The sequence below is a fragment of the Ictidomys tridecemlineatus genome, chromosome 11 (genome assembly GCF_052094955.1).
Source record: "Ictidomys tridecemlineatus isolate mIctTri1 chromosome 11, mIctTri1.hap1, whole genome shotgun sequence".
Lineage (NCBI taxonomy): Eukaryota > Metazoa > Chordata > Mammalia > Rodentia > Sciuridae > Ictidomys > Ictidomys tridecemlineatus.
Window position 1 is genome coordinate 33,644,859 of NC_135487.1, and position 21,410 is coordinate 33,666,268.

The window sequence follows — 21,410 nt, forward strand, 5'->3', positions numbered from 1 at the left end:
ATCAAATAGAGAGTGACCACATACAAATGTATACCCCAAAGCCATTCCCCCAATGCCCCTACCTTCTCCAGCCACACCCCACCTACCTTTAGTTAATCCCATTAGGTGATTATTTCACTGATTGGGTTGAGGCTCTCATAATCCAATAATCTCTTTTCTGAACCCTCCTGCACTGTCTCACACATGAGTTTTTGGGGGACACCTCACATCTAAACTATATCAGGCAGGGTCTTACTAAGTTACCCAAGCTGACCTCCAATTTGTGATCTTCCTGCCTCGGCCTCCCAAATTTCTGGAATTACAAGAATGTACCAGCTAATACCTAGATTTTCTAAGCAAACTATAATTAGTTAAGCATTCCTGCCTATTCTGCCTTTCATCAACCCCAGGGCTTTTGGGAAGATGTTGCTTCATAACCCATGATGATTGTAAAATAATCTTGTCTACCCTGTAAGATTTTAGATAGGCTAAAGATTTTATCTCGAAGACTGGCTGGTCAACTGGTTTCATTTACAAACTCCTCTCACACATAGAACAAGAGCAGGCTTGAGAGTCTTCACTGAATCCTGAGAAGATCCTAAAGGGTGTATATCCCCATTTAAAAGCACCCAAGGCATTGTACTCTCATTGCCTGTTATTACTCAGAAATGACTTGTATTTGAGGAGTGGCTTGCTTACTCTAGCCGGGGGAAATTGATTTTATTACTTTGCCTGGAAACAGAACAGAATTGAGATGAAGAAGCCGAGAGGGACTTTTTCTTTTGCCTAACTAAGAAGCCGTAGTTCTCAGAGACACTCTTGAACAACTGGTCTTGGGCCTACCTTATTATTGTTGGTAAGTTATAAAGAAAAACTGCCAACTGGATAGCTGGTGAGGTCAGAATCATCCAGCCTTGGGTCAAGGTGAAAGTTGTTGAAGTGTACATGTGTGAAGTTAGTTGTATATTCCATTTCAAGAAAAACACAGCCATATCTTTTCCAAGTCCCTAATTCTTTAGGTCAGTTTACTTATTTATTTGATTAAAAAAGATGTACTTTATTTTTCTTGTGACTGAATTGGAAAAAGGGTGGGTGGATTAGGTTGCTTGGAAACTGTACCTGGTATATTAGCCAGAGTTCTTAGACAGAATCAATATGGGACACACCTATTGGTATGGTGAGCACGCCTAGTCTGAAAATCTGAAACCCCAAATGCTCCAAAATATGACTTCTTTGAGTGTCAACATGATGCTATAAGTGGAAAATTCTATCCCTGACCTCATGTGACAGGTTGCAGTCAAAATGTTGGCATATGAAAATATTTTGAAAAATTACCTTCAGGCTTATGTGTATAAAGAGTATATGAAACATAGATAAATTACATGCTTATACTTATCAAGATTTGCAAATATTCCAAAATAAAAAAAAATTCAAAGTCTGAAATACTTCTGATTCTAAGCATTTTAGATTATGGGTAGTCAACCTGCAGGTAGATAAACAGATGAGAGGAAATTTGTTAGTGGAATTGGCTCACGTGATTTAAGAAGTCCCACAATAGGCCATATGCAAGTTGGAGACCTTAGGATATTGGTCATATGTCTCAGTCCAAGTCCGAAAACTTCAGTACCAGGAAAGAAGATGGTATTATTTTCAAGCCCTAAAATTAACTCTCAACCTGCTTAAGGTATTCTGCAAACAATCTGGTTAGGCTGACATCTGGATTTCAAACATTTGCAGGCTTCTTAATCTTACAGGTTTTTAAAGGTGCCCATGTAGTTTATGTACATGTCAGATGTTTCATAAATTAATTTTGAAAGAATGAATAAATTTGAAAAAAAATTTTAGGATGTTATGAACATTTATTTTATTCATTTATTTATATATGGTGCTAAGAATTTAACCCAGTGTTTCACACATGCTGGGCAAGCTCTCTTCTACAACCCCAGCCCAGGAATGAATGAATTTTAATGAAAAAACACATTCTCTCTCTCTCTCTCTCTCTCTCTCTCTCTCTCTCTCTCTCTTTCTGTACTGGGGATTGAACCCAGGGGTGTTTTATCACTGAACTACATCCACAGTACTTTTTTATTTTGAGACAGGGTTTCACTAAGTTGCTTAGGGCCTGACTTTCAACTTGTGATCCTCCTGCCTCAGCCTCCTGAGTCTCTGGGATTACAGGCATGTGCCACCATGCCTGGCTGACAGTCTCTTTTAACAAGTGAGTAGAGAGCTGGGCATGGTGATGCATGCCTGTAATCCTAGTGACTCAGGATGCTAAAGCTGGAGGATCAAAAGTTTGAGGCCAGGCTTGGTAACTAAGGGAAACATGTCTCAAAATAAAATTTAAAAAAGGTTTGGAGGTATAGAGTTCAACTCTAGAGCACTTGCCTGGTGTGTTAATACTAAAATAAATAAAATAAAATAAAATAAAAGGTGGGTGGAAGAAGAAAAGGGAAAAAAGGAATGGAAAATGACTAAAGGAAAAGTGAATTTGAAGGATCAAGGATCAAGTCATCATTTGGTAAATAAAGTAGGTCAAATAAATTCAATGTAACTGTGTTTTGGTCTCAAAACAAACCTAGTTGCTTGGGGACTGATGAAGATTTTGTCTGGGCCTGACATTTCCTATCTCTTCCAACATCAGCTCTGAAGATCTAGAAATGGAAGCAGATCCACCCAGATGTTATAACTGTCCAATTCTCTCAAATTTTTTTTCTTTTTTGAGACAAGTTCTCTATGTTGTCCAGAGTAGTCTTGAATTCCTCCCACCTCAACCTCCCAAATAGCTGGAAGTACAAGAGTGTGCTACTACGCCCAACAATATTATCAATATTAATATCATTAATAGCATATATAATTATTAATAATCATAATAATTATTATTGCATAGTGCTGGAGACTGAACCCAGAACCTCATGGATACCACTGAGCCACATGCTCCATCTTCTGTCTGAATTATTTCTAACCAGAGCAGGTATTCAAGACTTGACTCAAGAAGGTGTTCTCTCTCAGAGAGTTGAAAAACCCAAGATTTTTGAAACCATTTCCTCAGGGTGTAAGAAGGCTGTCTATGTAGCATAATGTTTAGAGGGTTAGAGGGCAGGCTCCCATGACAGACAATGGCTTCCATACTTTACAGCTATGGTAAATAATGCACATGCGTGAGACCTTAGGTTCAATTCTGAGCACCACATAAAAATAAAGATATTGTGTTCAGGACTGGGGATGTGGCTCAAGGGGTAGTGCACTCACCTGGCATGCGTGGGGCTCTGGGTTCGATCCTCAGCACCACATAAAAAAATAAATAAAATAAAGATGTTATGTCCACCGAAAACTTAAAAAAAAAAGTAACTATTAAAAAAATTTCTCTCTCTCTTAAAAAAAAAGATATTGTGTCCACCTAAAACTAAAAAATAAATATTAAAAAAAATAATGCTTTTTTGCTGCCTGTGAAACTTTCTCATCCGGCCTCTTTGTGTGACAGAATTTGCTCCTCTAGTCCTAGGATACAAGACTCAGGCATGGACTACTGTAGTATTCCATTTCTCTGGCCTTTGATTTGTCCACAGGTGACAAGTTACCAAAGTAGAGTTAAACAGAGTCCTTTCTTGGCATCATGTATAGATTGTGGAAAGCACTCTACCACTGAGCTACAGCCCCAGCCCCAGCTCAAAAGTCTCCTTTTTGACTGAAGTTTTTTTTTTTTTTAACCTGAGATAATATGAGCCTGGGGCTTCTGGCTACTGTCTTTCCTATAGTGGAAAGAAACCAAGTGGCATTGTATTTAATAATATAAATGCCTACCACTTATTCGGTACTTAGAAAATGTTAGTTTCCCTTTACCATAAGCTTTGTAAATCCAGTCCTCACTTAAATATCTTCTGATTCTGTCATTCTGTAGCTTTCTTTTTCTTTTCTTTTTTTTTGGTACTGGGGGTTGAACTCAGGGGCACTTGACCACTGAGCCACATCCCCAGCCCTATTTTGTATTTTATTAGAGACAAGGTCTCACTGAGTTGCTTCACACCTCACTATTGCTGAGGCTGGCTTTGAACTCAAATTCTCTTGTCTGAGCCTCCTGAACCACTACAGGTATGCGCCACCATGCTCAGCTCATACTGTAGCTTTTTGAAGGATAAATGATCCTTCTTAGGCCTCTATTCTACCAAGAGTCTCTAATTTTTATTTTCCTTACCAGGGAACTAATCAAAGAGAGTTTGAGGAAATATTGGCTATGCAAATCCAACAGAGGAGTTTCACAGAACTGAGCACACAGAGATAAAGAAAACAGACGTGGTCTCTGTCCTCTCATGTCTCTGTCCTCAAGGATTTGATACTTTAGAGGGTAGATAGACAAAAATATGAACAATGACAACACAATATATCAAATGCCATGACAGAATTGTACACTGGGGCTGTGTTGCGGGGGAGTTGGTGAAACCTCATAAAGAGACGTAGGGTAGGGGAATGAAACTTTGGTCTGCATAGCTGCATTCTCCAGATGAAGCATCAGCACAGGTAAGTTCTCCAGGCACCTGATGGTTCTGCTAGTGCATATAAGTGCCCAGCTTCTGTGCCATAGTATAAACTGCTGCAGTCTTGAATCCCACTAATGGCAACTTCTGAACTTTCTCCACAACTACTGTCTTTCCAGAACACAGAGTGGAGAGATCAAAACAACCAAGACTTTCATCCTAATACAGCTATAGCTCCTAGGGAGGAGGAGAGGACTAGGAAAACTGGTGGCAGGCTAGGGTGGTGAGTCAGGCAGAAGACAGCAGTGGCTGGAGAACAGGGCAAACTAGAAGAAATATAGACAGAATAGCTCCAGTGGTCCCATCCATTACATGTCCAACCAGAAGGTCTGATTTCTCAGCCCTGTAGAAGGCAATCCTCACTGTCTTCACAAAGGAGGTAGAAGCTCTGTTCTCTCTATAAGAAGTGCCAGGCTACAAACATCTGAGAAAATGCTCAATCCCACGACTGTTTTAAAAAATACCAATGAAAACAACAATCCAGGCCTAGTGGTGCACATCTGTAATTCCAGCTACTTGGGAGGCTAAGGCAGGAGGAGTGAAAAGTTCAAGGCCAGTCTGGGTAAGTTGGTGATACCTTGTCTCAAAATAAAAAAACAAAAGTAAAAATTCCTCTTCAATTAGTTTCCTGACTGAGAAAAATAAAACTTAGAGACTATTGGTAGAGTAGAGGCATAAGAAGGACCATTTGTCCTTCCAAAGGCTAGAACAAGACAATATTTAAATGAAGACTTTATTTTCAAGGACGATGATGATTTTTTTTTAAATGGGATGTAGCTCAGTGGTAGAGTACCACTGGGTTCAATCCCCAGTATTACAAATAATACAACTACCAAATTTTCCCTTTCAATTTGTGACACATCACAGCTTCCATTTTCTTAGAAGGTTACAGGCAAGTAGATACTCCCAGGGACTACAGTGAAAGAGTAGATTAGAAGGCGACTGGTTTCAAATGCACACAAGCACTTGACCTATGATTTCACAGAGCTGTTAATTTTAGAAAGGGAAATTGACAAATGGAGGCCACAGTAGACACCTTTTGGAGTGTCCTCCCAGTACCCAATGTTTCACAACTGAAGGACCTATACATGTTGCTACCTTCCTTATTTCAGCTTCAGAAGTAGAATCTTGGCCCATTGTCCACTATTGATTGCACTGGGATAGACACCTGACCAAACCAGATCAATTATATTGTGTTTCTCACATAGGAATTCTGGGTTAGTATGGGCTATCTTGAATAAAAGAAGTGTAAAAATTCTGTAACAATGTCAGTACTATTATCCACCAAATGGACGGAAGAAAAGAGAAAATCGGTCTGCAGAGAGAATAAAATAGGGCAGTGTTAATATCAGCTTTACTGATAGTAAGGGATGGCTGAATAAGTAATTATATATTATGTGTATGGTACATTATCAAATTGCCATCAAAAATGTCTTAGAGGGGCTGGGGATGTGGCTCAAGCGGTAGCGCGCTCGCCTGGCGTGCGTGCGACCCGGGTTCGATCCTCAGCACCACAAACAAAGATGTTGTGTCCACCGAAAGCTAAAATAAATAAATAAATAAATAAAAATTCTCTTTAAAAAATGTCTTAGAGGACTGGTTAATGGCATGCAAAATGCTTAACATACAATGACAAAAGTATCAGGGTATACAATTTTCCAAAAAGTTTTCAATTGCACAAAACTTTCAACGATAGTTAACTTGGGGCAACCTTGGGTCATTTTGTACTTCATCTTATTCACTTTGGTTTTATTTGAATTTATGTATGGAGCATTGATAACATAATTAAGGCTGTATGAGAAACATTTTATATGTATATATATATATATGTATATGTATATCTATATCTATATATATATATTTTTTTCCTCTACTGGCAATAGAACCCAGGGTTGCTTTATCCTTGAGCTGCATTCCTAGCTCAACCCACCTTTTTCTTGAAACAGGATCTTGCTAAACTGCTGAGACTGGCCTCAAACCTGTGAACCCCCTGCCTCAGCCTGGGATTATAAACCTGAACCACCATTCCTGGCTGCGATATACTTTTTATATTTATTCATTCATTTATATTGGTGGTATGGGGATTCAACCCAGGGCTTCAAGCATGCTAGGCAAGCGCTCTACCACTGAGTTGTAATCCCCAGCCCCTATACACTTTTTTTTTTTGACACTGGGGATTAAACCCAGGGGCACTCAAACACTGAGCCACATCCCCAGTCCTTCTTTAAATTTTTATTTAGGGACAGGATCTCACTGAGTTGCTTAGGCCCTTGCTAATTTGCTGAAGCTGGTTTTGAACTCAAAATCCTCCTGCCTTGTCTTCCTGAGCTGGTGGGATTATAGGCGTGTGCCACCACACCTGGCCCTATATACTTTTAAGTTGCTGTAATTTTAATGATAACATAATTTCATAATTTATTCAACCATACTCACTGTTAAATTATTTTGTACTGTTTGCTAGGGATCAAATTCAGAGTCTTGGGCACACTAGGCAAGTACTCACTCTACCAGTGAACTACAACCTAAGCTTTACGTATAGGTTTTTAATAATTTTTACTATTTTAAGGGATATTATGAAAAAATATCTTTATTGTATTAAACTTTCTTCTATATCTTGCCTTATTTCCTTAGGATCCTTTTTTAGTCATGAAGTCATTAGGGTGGAACATTACTATCGTTCATGAATAATTTTGGCCACAGTGCTTACTATAAAGGCTAAGCCTACTTCCTTTGCCCTTTGAAACACAGGGGAATCCCAGGTCAAGCACATTGCCTCAATAGCCAGCTAGTTCTTTTTTTGCCTCTATGGTATACAACATGAACAGACATTCCAAAGAATTAAAGTTGTAGAACTCATGATTGAACACTGAGAGAGAATATTAGGGGAGGAAGCCTACCTTCTTGTTTGGTAGAGAAACTGTGTAGAAAAACTTTCTGTTCCAGGAACCCCTTACCCTCAATGCTCTCCTTTCTCTTCCTTTGATGGATAATTGAATGACACTAATTCTCATGGTTTATACGTACTACTTAGATTAATTTTATGGGTCAGGGTCTAGTCTGAGAAACAGAGCCAATTCCATGTCATAAAATGGAAGGAATTTTATATAAGGAGCTAGTTACAGATGGGTTGGAAGTGAAACAGAGCATGAGAAAGCAACTGAGAAATGAGCAACAGCAAGAAGTCTCCACCACTTCTAGGGCTGAAGAATCAACTGAGGAAATGGTATTAACTGTCCATGAGTAAGGGTCATTCAATGTGAACTGAAACTATACAGGGAAGGATTGCCTTTGGGGAACTGAATTTGGGAGAAAGAGACTCTGGGGAGATCTAAAACCATAGAAAAGACACAGTCAATGTTAGAGGTGCTCTAAGGTAGAGATCTGCCAATCCCTCCCATTAACCAAAAACAATCAGTTTAGGAAACCCTAGAAATATAACTTGTATGAGTCAGTCCCCTGTAATTAGAAGAACAGCAAAAAATGAATTTGAGACTGGCACAGTTAATAATGGCTGAGATTTAAGAGGCTGTTCCCAAGTCTATTCGGATTTTTAAAAATCTAACCTTAAGCCAGCATAGTGACATAGACCTCTAATCCCAGCAATTCAGGAGGCTGAGGCAGGAGGACTGCAAATTAGAGGTCAGGCTTGGCAAATCAGTGAGACCCTTTCTTAAAATAAACAAATAGAATAGGGCTGAGGATGTAGCTCAATGGGAGAGTGTCCCTGAGTTCAATCCCCAGCACCACCAATAAATAAATAATAAAACCAGTGCTATACAGAAAATAGATTGAGAGCAAAAACAGAAATGGGGATTCCATTAGAAGGTTATTTCAGTTGTGCAGGTGGGAAATGATAGTGGCCTGGAATGGGAGTGGCAGTAGAGATTAGATTTTCTCCACAGATAGACCCAAGAGGATTTGATGATTGATTGCATGCTGAGAATAAGGAAGTCAGTGGCATCAGGGATAACTCCTAATTTAGATTTAAGGAGCTGGATAGGTGGAAGTGCCATTCATCAGGTGTGGTTAAGTAAAACAAGTACATCAGGAAGGAGGAAACAGGTTAATTCCAGGTTTGATTCAGAAAGCATACAGGATAATCTTGGGACATCCTCTTTTCCTGAATGCAAGAAAATTATCAGACTACTGGGGCTTGTCAAAAGAATGAAAAGACACAGGAGCCAATCTAAAGGTCAACCCACTGGTCAAAAATAAGGTAATTGACTAAAATGAATTGAAACCACGAGTCCATAAATGTCTTTAAATAACAATGAAAAAAACCCCACTGGTCTCCTTTGGAGATGACAGGACACTCATTCTGAAAAATTGATAAACATAGAAAGAATTGAGCACACATTTTGGTCCTTCTGTACAATGAAATATTAACTTAGAGTCCCTAACAAAATAATATATTTAGGCAGTGGTCATCATGTCTGCCAAAACCTTTAGGTGAATGGTTAATGGGAAAATCTATAATAAATGGATCAGGCTACTAATATCTGAACCTACTCATGTATCTTATCAACATTGAAAGTGGAACCCCCAGTTATCATGTGCTTCCTGATATGCTGCAATGAGAATTACACAGCACTGTGCATGAAGTATCCTCATAAAGAAAAATGAGTCTGAACCTCATCAAATCCCCAGAAATAATTGCCAATTTACTAGGGATAGGGTAATATGTTGAACAACATCATGAGATGCAATCAGCTGAATGAGAGTAAGAGAAGTGCTATAGAATAAATGATTTGTTGTCTTTAGTAGATAAATAATATAAAAAGACTGGTTGGGGCAGGGGATTTTTCTTCTGGAGATAGTCATCAGTAAGCCAAAATAAACACTTAAGAGTACATGCAGGGCTGGGTTTTCTGGAAGTGAAACAGAGCATGAAAAAGCAACTGAGAAATGAGCAACAGCATGTGTGAGGCGCTCACCTGGCATGTGTGAGGTGCTGGGTTGGATCCTCAGCACCATATAAAAGTAAATAAATAAAATAAAGATATTAAAAAAACTTTAAAAAAAAGAATACATCCAGTGGAGCTGGGGTTGTGGCTCAGTGGTAGAATGCTTGCCTAGTATGTATGAGGCACTTGGTTTAATTCTCACTACCACATATAAATAAATAAAATAAAGATCCATTGACAACTAAAAAAATATTTAAAAAAAAAAGAGTTCATTCAATCAGGAGGCTGAGGCAGGAGGATCATAAGTTAAAAGCCATCCTCAGCAACTTAGTAAAGTCCTAAGCAACTTAGTGAAACTCTGTCTCTGAATAAAATATAAAAAAGGACTGGGGATGTGGCTCAGTGGTTAAGTGCCCCTGAGTTCAATTCCCAGTAACTCCCCTGCGGAAAAAAAAATACTCAAGAACTGTGGAGGAAGAATCAGTCCAGTGTAATGCATATTCCTTTGAAGGTCTACTGCTAGCAGTAACCAGCCCTATTCCTTCTACAGGGGCCCTACCCACCTACTCACTTTGCCTGATGAAACACAAAGACTGTTATACAAGAATTGCTTGCAAAGTTGTATCAGATACATGTGTGATGTGGTGGCTGCAAATGCCCAGTTCTTAAGGGTGCAACTTATGACAAGTCTGTCCATCATGGTGTTAATTAGCTAAAGTTTGCTAATTTTAGTATGTTTGCCTAGGAATGAACTACACACCACTGCTGAATGGCACTATAGTCACAGAGAGTCCTGAATTCTTACGAGGTTGAAGAAGATTCCACATGCAAATTCTATTGAGGTTATCCTCATGTATTTAAAAGTACATCATTGTTCAGTCCAAACAATTGTTTGGATTATCTTCAGTTAAAACCAATTCTATCCACTCCCATAAGGCTACCTGAAAGTCATACAGTTGGTATCAATACAAATTCATAGTTTCCTACCTAATTTTAGGTTATCTGCAGTAGTTTTTATCATCCTTGTTCAATCTACCCTCAAAATCTTCATCATTCCAAGAGCTGCTGAGCCTTCTTGTACCCACCTTAAATTTTAAGCACATTATCACATTCTGTTGTATTAATTCTATTTGTAGCATGCCCTTCTGTAGACAGTGCTTCTGTTTCCCAGATGAACTTGAGTGTGTAGGAAATACAGAAAAGGAATTGCTCCAATTCTTTGAAATTCTGGATTCGATGACTTAAGAGTAGATAATTAGATTCCAAAATGTAATTGTTGTTTCCTGAATAAATCTTTCTCCTATTTTATCTAAAGTTCTCAAAAGGCTAGAAGATGTTCAGAAAATATTATAGCAGGCTCATGAAAACTCTTAAAACCTAAATTTCTTTCTACGGAGACAAAATAGAACAAGACAAACCACCTTAAACTATACCTTAAATAGGGGAAAGGAGAATCTGTTATAGATTAAAGGAGACTTAAGAGACTAGCCACCAAATCAATGTATAGATGTTGTCAAAAATAATTTCCTCAACAACTGCAGAAGGATGTTTTTGTGCCAAGGAGGGAAAATTGATCACAAACTGTGCATTAGGTGATATTAAGAAATTATTACTTTTATTAGGCATAATGTTATTATGATTATATTTTAAAGGTCATTATCTGTAGCTATACATAGTTATATATGGAGATGTTTGCCTGCCTAATGCTTACTCATCTATTACATTAACTTTACTATGACTTCTTCAGAGAGTGTTACCCAGCACATTGCCTAATATGAGAGAGACTCAATAAATGTGTATTTCTAAGTTCCCCAGTGATGCCACTGTGGCTACTCTTCTAGGTCAGTGTTTTGCAACTATCTGCAACTTTTAAAAAAATCTTTGCATAGACTTTTATAAAATGCAATATAAACAACCAGAAAAAAGTAATAACACAAAAGATGTAACTTTTTATTATTGATTTACAGACAAGATTACTCTGCCAAATTGCTGTAAATGGTTTTTTAAGAGCTTGCTCTCAGTTTCTTTCTTTATTTACTGTTTTATAGATCGATAGCAGTTTTACGACTGGCACAGTGTGGTTTGGGGACCATACTTGGGGTAGTTCTGTTCCAGATAATCTCTAAATTTCTTTATGCTCTTAGGAATCAAGAATGTTTTATTTTAGGGTGATTACCTTTTAAAGTCTGTATTATATCATTTGTATTTGATATATATCAAATTGTTGATATATAGTTAAATACACAGTTATATTGTTATATATATATGCATATATTTGCATACACACATATATGTATGTATATATATATATTTTTTTTTGGTATATTTGTTTTGGGTATGCACCTTCTGCTAATATAGGCATTTGGTTTTTTCATTAACCTCTATAACATTTTCAGATGTTAATATCTCTCCACACTCAGTAATAACAAAATTATTATTCTTCCACTTCTTCCCACTCTTCTTCTTCTTCTTTAACATGTACTTGTAGTTAGTGACAAACGATACTTAAAACAATTTTTCTTAAAAATTTTTTTCTTAGTATTTTCTTTATACCTTATCCTTTAAATAAACATACCTTTATTATTTTAAACAACATCTTTTGACCTCCCAATAATGAAAGATAAATAAGACCAACTTATTTACCTATTTCCCAACTTCTGTTCAACATATTGTTATTTCACTTCCACAGATAATGACATTTATACAATACTCTGAAATTATAAGGCCCTCAGTAATTTTTGTCTCAATCTGCCATTTGTTTACAGTGATGTAATGTCTGTGAGTTTGGAAGCTGTAGGCCTCCTCACTTTTCGTTTTTCTTCTTTTCTTTCATTTGTTCCTTTTTTCTTTTGCAGTACTGGGGATTAAACCTAGGTCCTTAGACATGCTGGGCAAGTACTCTAATTTTTATTTCTTATTTTTATTTTGAAACATGTCTGGCTAAGTTGCCCAAGCTGGCCTCAAATTTGAAATCCTCCTGCCTCAGTTTCCCAAATAGCTAGTGTGCACCACCAAGCCTAGCTGGCCTCATTACTTTTCTTTTTTTTTTAAAGAGAGAGAGAGAGAGAGAGAGAGAGAGAGAGAGAGAGAGAGAATTTTAATATTTATTTATTTATTTTTAGTTATCGGCGGGCACAACATCTTTGTTTGTATGTGGTGCTGGGGATCGAATCCGGGCCACACGCATGCCAGGCGAGCGCGCTACCGCTTGAGCCACATCCCCAGCCCCTCATTACTTTTCTTGACCAGGAACTCTCCATTCAAGGGTATGTTGTGTTCTGTCATAGACACCAAATATTTTAACCATGAGTTAATTATATATATGAAAATATATATAATCAATCACTCAAGATATGTGGCTAAAATTAAAAATATCCAATAATTTTTATCTACATGTTTTCAAATTTATATGCAACTCTTTTTTAAAAAATATTTTTTTAGTTGTAGTTGGACACTATACCTTTATTTTATTTATTTTTATGTGGTGCTGAGGATTGAACCCAGAACCTTGCATGTGCTAAGCAAGCACTCTACCGCTGAGCCACAACCTTAACCCCTATATTCAACTTTCAATGAATGAGGGGAAGGTAGTATAACTCAATCTCTGCATGGACTGATATCTAGAGAAGTACAGTTCAGCAGCCAAAAGTAACTTCAAAATGGTATAACTTGACAAGTAAAGCCCAAGGAAAATGAGCCCTCTTATTTCTCTGCCAAAGGTACTGCTTGAGAATTAAGAAGAAGATTTTTTAGAAAAACTCATTACAACTCCTCCTCCTTTCTTACCTACTTCTCTTATATACTGTGGGCAACCCATAAGTTTTTTTTTTTTCTTTTTCTGCTTTTCTACCCCTGCCTTCCACCTTTGATTCTCTCTTTTCTTATAGCTCTTTTTGAAATGGATCAACTTAGCTTCTTGGACTAAGTTTTCTTTCTTTCCCCTTTAGTTATTGTTTCTATTCCTGATTCTCCTTATTCTATATTCTCAAAGTTTAAAGAAGCAGTCTGTCATATAATAAAACTCTCTTGGCTAGGTAAAAACTCAGGAATGAGAAAGAAGGTTGTGGGCATCTGCTTGATAGTAATTTTCATCTGTCACATCTATTTCTAATGGAGCTTTCCCCAAACTTGAGTCCAAGATATCCATCTTGTATATCTTATAGGCACCACAAAATCAACATGTCCCCAAATTGTACTTCTTTGTAATGTTCAGTGAGTGTGTTTGTTTAATATTTCTCTTTCATATAAGACTAAATACTTGCTGAGTGTGTGAATAAATGAGTGAATAAAATAATGATACTTGTCCTTCTTTCAGCATTCCATAGGACAATGAAAACTATCATAATCCACGTGGTTATTTAAGCTAGAATCCTGACTCTTCCCATTTGTTCATTCCCTGTACCTGGTGAGTTCACCAACTCCAATAGGTTTTACATTTTTAATATTTATCCTTAATTTTCTCTCTAGCCCTTCTACTATAAGACCCTGACAAGTATGGGGTCATCCTTTATGAATTCTTTTGTAATCGACTCCTAAGTGGTTTTTGATTTTTGCTCTTATTTCCCTCCAATATACCTGTTACTAATCGTGCCAGACAAGTTCACTATCTCCTGTTAGCCCAAGGAAAATGAGCCCTCTTATTTCCCTGCCAAAGAGTAGTCACAGGCAGTTATATTCTACATCACACAATACCACTTTCTTAATTCCTAGATGTTACTTATTGGATTAGGATGGGATACTAATTTAGAAGTGTAGAACTTAACCTTAGTGTAGGTTCCCCAGCAGCTATTGAAGCAACTTGTAAAGTAAAGTAAAGCTTAGCCAAATAGCTTCTTATTCTTAGGTAAGTGAATAAAGAAGTAGGAAATTACTCATATATTAGAAGTAAAAATTCAAGCTTTAAATATTGCCTAGAGCTAGGTGTGGTGGCATATGCCTGTAATCCCGGTGGCTCGGGAGGCTGGGGTAGGAGGATAGCAAGTTTAAAACAAGCCTCAGCAATTTAGCAAGGACCTAAGTAACTCAGTGAGACCCTGTCTCTAAATAAAATACAAAAAAAGGGCTGGAATGTGACTCATTGGTTAAGTGGCCCTGGATTAACGCTCCAGTACCAACCAAACAACCAACCAACAAACAGAAAAATTGCATAGAAAGGTCTGGTAGTAGAGAAAATGCTTCCATAAGACAGTTTTGGCTGAGTTGTAAGCATTGGTAAGTGGAAGTGATGGTACAGAACAAAGACATAGCATGGTAGGTAAAGGTGCTAATTGATTCTGGAAGGAAAAACAAAAACGTACTTGAAAGCCAAACACAGTGGTGTGTACCTGTAGTCGGAGTCTTCAGAAGGCTGAGGTGGGAAGATCACTTGACCCTAGGAGTTCAAGACTAGCCTGAGTGATATAGAGAAACCCTGACTGGAGGTGGGGGTGGGGAAGGGGGAGAAAGATAAGAAAAGAAAAAGAAACATGAATTAAAGCGAGACCAAGAGAGAAACTAATCATGGTATAAAGAACATAATGTGCCCTAAACACTTGCCACTGAGGGGTCCTAGAGATGCTTCCAGTTCCAAATTCTCTGAGGCCAACTGGGCTTTTATTTTTAGATTTCCCTGAGATTACTGTTTCCCTTTATTGCCAAGTGTATCCTAGTGTATTTAGTATGGTTTTGTTTTTCATCTGTAGCTGGTGTCCTGCCCAGAATCAAATTTGTGATCCACTAGCTACTCTAGCAAAAGAGATATCAGAAAGAAATCACATTTAGTGATACAATGGAGATTTGGCTAAGTGTAACACACACACACACACACACACACACAATAACAGTGACTTCAACAAGAGAGAACTGTATTTCTTTTTCACATAATAATACGCAGGGCAAGTATGAGCTACTCTAGAAACTTTCTATATTATCCCATTGTTAGCCATAGAATTTTTTTCATCCTTGTAGTTCAAGGTGGATTTTTATCATGACACTTTCTGAGCAATAAAGTGGAAGAAGGGAGAAAGGAGAAAGGGAAGATGAACTTCTCCTCTTTAAGAACATAATTCAGAAGTTGCACTCAGAACCTATACTCACATGTCATTAATTTTAGTCTCATGGCTATACATAGCCACAAAGAAGGCTGGAAATTTTGTCTTTATTCTGAGTAGCCATGTGTCCAAGAATAGGAAGAAGGGAATGGGTATTGGGGGACAACTATCTGTTTTGCCACAATAATAATATAGGAATCCTTGAAGGTGATTTTTAGAAGAGCAATCTGAGCTTCTTTGAATCACTTAGGGAGTCTTAGAAAAGTAAAGCATGCTAGAATCACTGAAAGCAGCCTTCTCCTGGAGAGTTTGTGTAGATTCCCCAACCCCCTAGAAATGCTGAGTACAAGCTCCCTTAACAGGATTAGCAAGCAATCATTGCCTGGGGAGAGGGAGCATAATTATCCCTTTTATAGTAAGCATTTAAGAGGCAAGCTGAAGGTCTCTAAGATGTGGGTTCCTTGGGGAACTTGCCTTGAGGCTGCCTATTTCCCTGGGTTGTAACTGTGCTCTGTATGGAACTTAAAAGGGTAAGGACTAAGAGCTTCTTCTGTGGGAACTCTGGCCTGGCCATCTTTGACTAAGTTTAGCACTGAGGGAATGGAATTGTCTTCCCTGAAAAAAATATCTATTGGATTGGGAGGACCTTTCCTTGAAGGCCATGCTGTGTGATCTATATTACTCTGTTCAGGCTACCACAATAAAATACCATAGACTGCCACAATAAAATACCATGACTTAAACAACAGAAATTTATTTTCTCACAGTTCTGAAGTCAAGAAGTCCAGGATCAAGGAATCAGCCAGTCTCTCTTGGTCTCGCTTTAATTCATGTTTCTTTTTCTTTTCTTATCTTTCTCCCCCCACCCCACCCCCACCCCCAGTCAGGGTTTCTCTATGTCACTCAGGCTAGTCTTGAACTCCTAGGGCCAAGTGATCTTCCCACCTCAGCCTTCTGAGGACTCTGACTACAGGTACACACCACTGTGTTTGGCTTTCAAGTACTTTTTTGTTTTTCCTTCCAGCCTGTAGATTGCTACCATCTCACTGTGTCTTCTTCCCTGTTTTTATCTCAGGACAGAGAGTGAAACTTTTGGTGTGTCTGTTTATAAGAACACTAATCCTTATGACAATATTTAATTTTACTTCTATAGAGTTACCATTTTCCAATACAGATGCTTCTCAACTTATGATGGGGTTACCTCCTGATAAACCATCACAAGTTGAAAATATTCTAAGTTGAAAATGTATTTAATACACCTAGGCTATTGAACATCATACCTTGGCTTAGTCTATCTTTAATTGTGATCAGAACACTTACTTTATCTTACACCTGGGTAAAATCATCTAACATAAAGCCAATTTTCTAATAAAGTATTGAATATCTCATGTAATTTACTGAATACCTAGAGCAAAAATACTTTGGCAATAGGTTGACTGTAGAGTATTAGTTAACTCCCCTTGTGATCACATGACTGACTGGGAGCAATAGCTCAGTGCTGCTGCCCAGCATCGTGAAAGAGTTTTGTACAATATATTGTTAGCCTGGGAAAAGACAAAATTCAAAATTCAAACTACAGATTCTATTGAATTCATATCATTTCCAAGCCATTGTAAAATAAGGAAATCATAAGTCAAACCATCAGAATTCAGGGGTCATCTATATAGTCACAATGGGGAGTTAAGATTTCAACATATGCATTTTTTTTTAGAGAGAAAGAGAGAGAGAGAGAGAGAGAGAGAGAGAGAGAGAGAGAGAGAGAGAGAGAATTTTTTAATATTTATTTTTTAGTTTTTGGTGGACACAACATCTTTATTTTATTTTTATGTGGTGCTGAGGATCGAACCCCGTATCCTGTGCCCCGTGCACGCCAGGTGAGCACGATACTGCTTGAGCCACATCCCCAGCCCACATACACATTTTTGAGATGACACAAATATTCAGTCCATAACAAATGGTCTTAAAAAGAAATTATGTTGATGGGCTAATCTAATTCTAGCCTGACTAGGCTATGGAAGTTAGATTGATTTTCCTAAGTAGAATTCAAAGATAGTCACATGTTCCTCCCTGCTCTGAATCCACTCCCCTTTGCCGTGTAACTTTAGTCACTTCCCATACTGACTTACTTTGGCAATGTGGCACCAATAGAGACTTGGCAAGTGCTTTGAGGTTGCTGTCCCTTTGTTCTTGGAAACCCACTACAGCTGCTGAATAAAGAAGTCCAAGCATGCCTAATGGATGATGTGGTGTATATGGCTTTGTTGCTCCCATTTCGATGGCCAGTAGCTTCCCAACTGCTAGACGTATGAGAGATGGCATTTTAGATGATCTAGTTACTAACCACTTTCATACTCTGAGGTTATGGAACAGCCTGTATTAGTACACTTCTGAATACTGTGGCCCTCACTTATGGGCTCTAAAGCAATTTAATCAAAAGCTTATCTTGAGTATTTCACTGGCATTTCAAAGCAAATACATCTAAAGTGAAATTACTATAATCTCTTTCAAACTTTCTTTCTCTTCCATTTCCCTATATCAATTGCCCAAGCCTGAAACTTGGAAATTATTTAAAAAAATTTTTTTAGTTGTGGATGGATACAATACCTTTATTTTGCTTATTGTTTTTATATGATGCTGAGGATTGAACCCAGTGTCTCACATGTGTAAGCCAAGTGCTCTACCAGTGAGCCACAACTCCAGCCCCTGGAAAATATTCTCTTTTTAAAAAATTTTTTATTTATATGTGATACTGAGAATCAAACCCAGGGCTCACACATGCTAGGCAAGTGCTCTACCACTAAGCTACAACCCCAGCCCTGTAAATTATTCTTAAGTCTTTATTTCCCTCTCCCTCTCTATCCAGAAGTAATCAACAGGTCCTGTTGTTAGTGCTTTTCATTTTTCTCTAAAATGTACCTACTTTCTTTCATCCCAATTATCATTGTCTTAGTACTAGTCACCATTGTCTCCTTCCCAGTTAATATAATATCTTAGTAATTTGCATAGAATTTAGTAGTGGAGTGGATGTGAAGTATGTGAGAAAGGGAGTACTCAAGGATCACTCTGAAATTTTGGCTTGAGCAATTGAAAAAATTGACTTGACCTTTTTTGGTGGGGGTGGAGTACTGGAGATTGAACTCAGGGGCACTTGACCACTGAGCCACAATTCTACCCCTATTTTGTATTTTATTTAGAGACAGGGTCTTGCTGAAGTGCTTAGTGCCTTGCTTTTGCTGAGGCTGGCTTTGAACTCCTGATCCTCCTGCCTCAGCCTCCTGGGATTATAGGTGTGCACCACCATGCCTGGCAACTTGTTATTTATTGAGCTGGGGAAGATGGGAGAAAAAGTAGATTTGGAGAAGATTGTGTCACCTGATCATCTCTGGCTGATGGGAGGCTGAGAAAGCATCTGGCTTGTATTAATTTTTTTTTTGTTGTTGTTATTTGAGCTGGATCTCATTTTGTTGTCCAGGCAGGCCTCAATTTCTGGGCTTAAGCCTGGCTTGTGTTAATTTTCAACAACTATGTAATAGAAATTTGTTAATTACCATAAACTTAGCCACTCAAAATAACATATCTTTTTTTTTTTTTTTTTTTTTTTTTTAGAGAGAGAGAGAGAATTTTTAATATTTATTTTTTAGTTCTCGGCGGACATAACATCTTTGTTGGTATGTGGTGCTGAGGATCGAACCCCGGGCTGCACGCATGCCAGGCGAGCGCGCTACCACTTGAGCCACATCCCCAGCCCAAAATAACATATCTTATCTCACACTTTCTGGGGGACAGAGGTCCAGGTCTGACTTAGCTGTTTGCTGTCTCAGGTTTTCACTACTCTTCCCTCAAAGCATCAGCTGGGTTGTATTTTTTTAAACAATTTTTAAAAATTTTTTACATGTTATTGGATCTTTATTCATTTATTTACATGCGGTGCTGAGAATCAAACACAGTGCCTCACACATGTAGGCAAGCACTCTATTACTGAGCCACAATCCCAGCCCACTGGGTTGTATTCTTATCTGGAGACTCAACTGGAGAAGGGTCTGTTTCTAAGTTCAGTCTTATTGTTGGCAGAATTATTTTCCTTGTGGTTGGAAGACTGAGCACTTGGGGTTTGTTTTGTTTGCTGTTAAGAGTCTGCCTTCAGCTCTTATAGGTTGCCAATTTTCTGCCACATGGTCCTTTCCATAGGCACTGAATTCAGAACCTGACATTTGCTTCTTCAAGTTCATTATGCAAGTGAGTCTTCTAGCAACACAGAGCATTATATGTTGTAACATAATTACAGAAGTGATATTGCATCAGTTTTGCTGTATTTTATTGGTTAGAAACAAATCACAGATGCCACCTACACCGAAGCGGGGAGGGTATTATACAAAGGTGTAAATACTGGGGAAGGGATGTATTATTCTAGCTACCCTAGAGTCTGTCTGCTTTCCTAGTCTCAGTAGTGGAAGGTGAAAAGTCAAATGGGGTTCTGGTCCATAAATTACCAAGGCTGAGTCAGTGGATTCTATTGCCAGAGACTGAATCTGGAATGATCATACAATTATGAAGAGAGGGTTAGAGTTCCTTTGCAGGGGTGCTCAGTAGCCGTGTAGAAAGAACATGCTGGTAGTAATAACAGTGTCCCGAGATTGTTGTCCACATGCAATCTGTGGAAGTCCCTTGTTTCTGCCTATCTGCTTATTTCTCCAATCTCTAGTTTTCTGATCCTTTCAAAATACCCTTCCAAAAAATTTCTTCTTAGGCTCAGGATGATTGGAGTGTTTTTCTGCACATGTAGTGTCACAGCATGGGTTAATGAGAGAAAGGTAGGCAGAGACTGGGTTTTGGATGGCCTTGCCACTTATAGTAAATCTTCCCCCGCCACCTTTTATTGACACTGAGGATTGAACCAGGGGCACTCTTAACACTGAGCTACATCCCCAGTCCTTTTTTTTTTTTTTTTTTTTTTTAATTTTGAGACAGGGTCTCCCTAAGTTGCCCAGACTGGCCTCAAACTTTCAATCCTCCTACCTCATCCTTTGGGGTAGCTAGGATTACAGGTATACACCCAAATTTGTTTTAACTGTTTTAAAGCAAAGGAATAATGTTACATGAAGATCCTTGTGAGGTCTTTTTGGAGGATTGGTTTCAAGAGTATGAGACTGGATGCAGGTGAACCAGTTGGAGGGCTTTCCCAGGCAAGCAGGTGAATGCCTGGGATTTGACTTGAGGCAGTGCCAGTTGCTTGGAAAGAAGAGGCAAATTGGAGAGATAGTGGGGTTACAAAAGCAACAAGACTTGTTTGTTAATTGGATGGGAGGGAGGGAGGGAGGAGAAGAAAGGAGTCCAGGATGACTTTCAGGTTTCTGCTTGAGGCAGCTGAATGGGTAGTAAGGAACTGGGACAGGAATGTAGGAACAGGTTCATGACAGGTTGTCAAGTGCTTTGTTTATGTGTGTAGGGTCTGATATCTGATAGACCTCTGTGTGGGTCCTCACTCTGCACTTATTAGTTCTGTGATGTTGAGCACAATTTGTGACTTGAACCTGTTTCCTCAACTGTAAAGTGGAAATAATACAACTTATTTCTTGTTTGTGTGTATGTTCATTGAATGCACAGTATCCAAGAAGGCACTCCACCTTTAAAAAGGGTTCAGAGAGACATGACAAATGGGTGTAGCTTTCAGGAAAGGCTTCTGGGAATGAACTCTTTTTGGGTCAAAGAGGAAAAATACAGCATTGCAGCAGACCAACAGAAGCCAGGAGGACAGGCAGGGTTGAGTTGCCACTGCACGTTGCTGAGCAGATGAGTCACTTGGAGGCTGCAGATCAGGCTGCCCAGGGCACCGCAGGCTGGCCTGGGCACGATGACTTCATTGTCAGTGAGGAGTCCTGGAGATCATTCCGTAAAGACATTTTTGTTCCCAAGGAGTCCATTACTTCTTCCTCTTTCATAGGATTTTTTTTTTCCCCACGCTC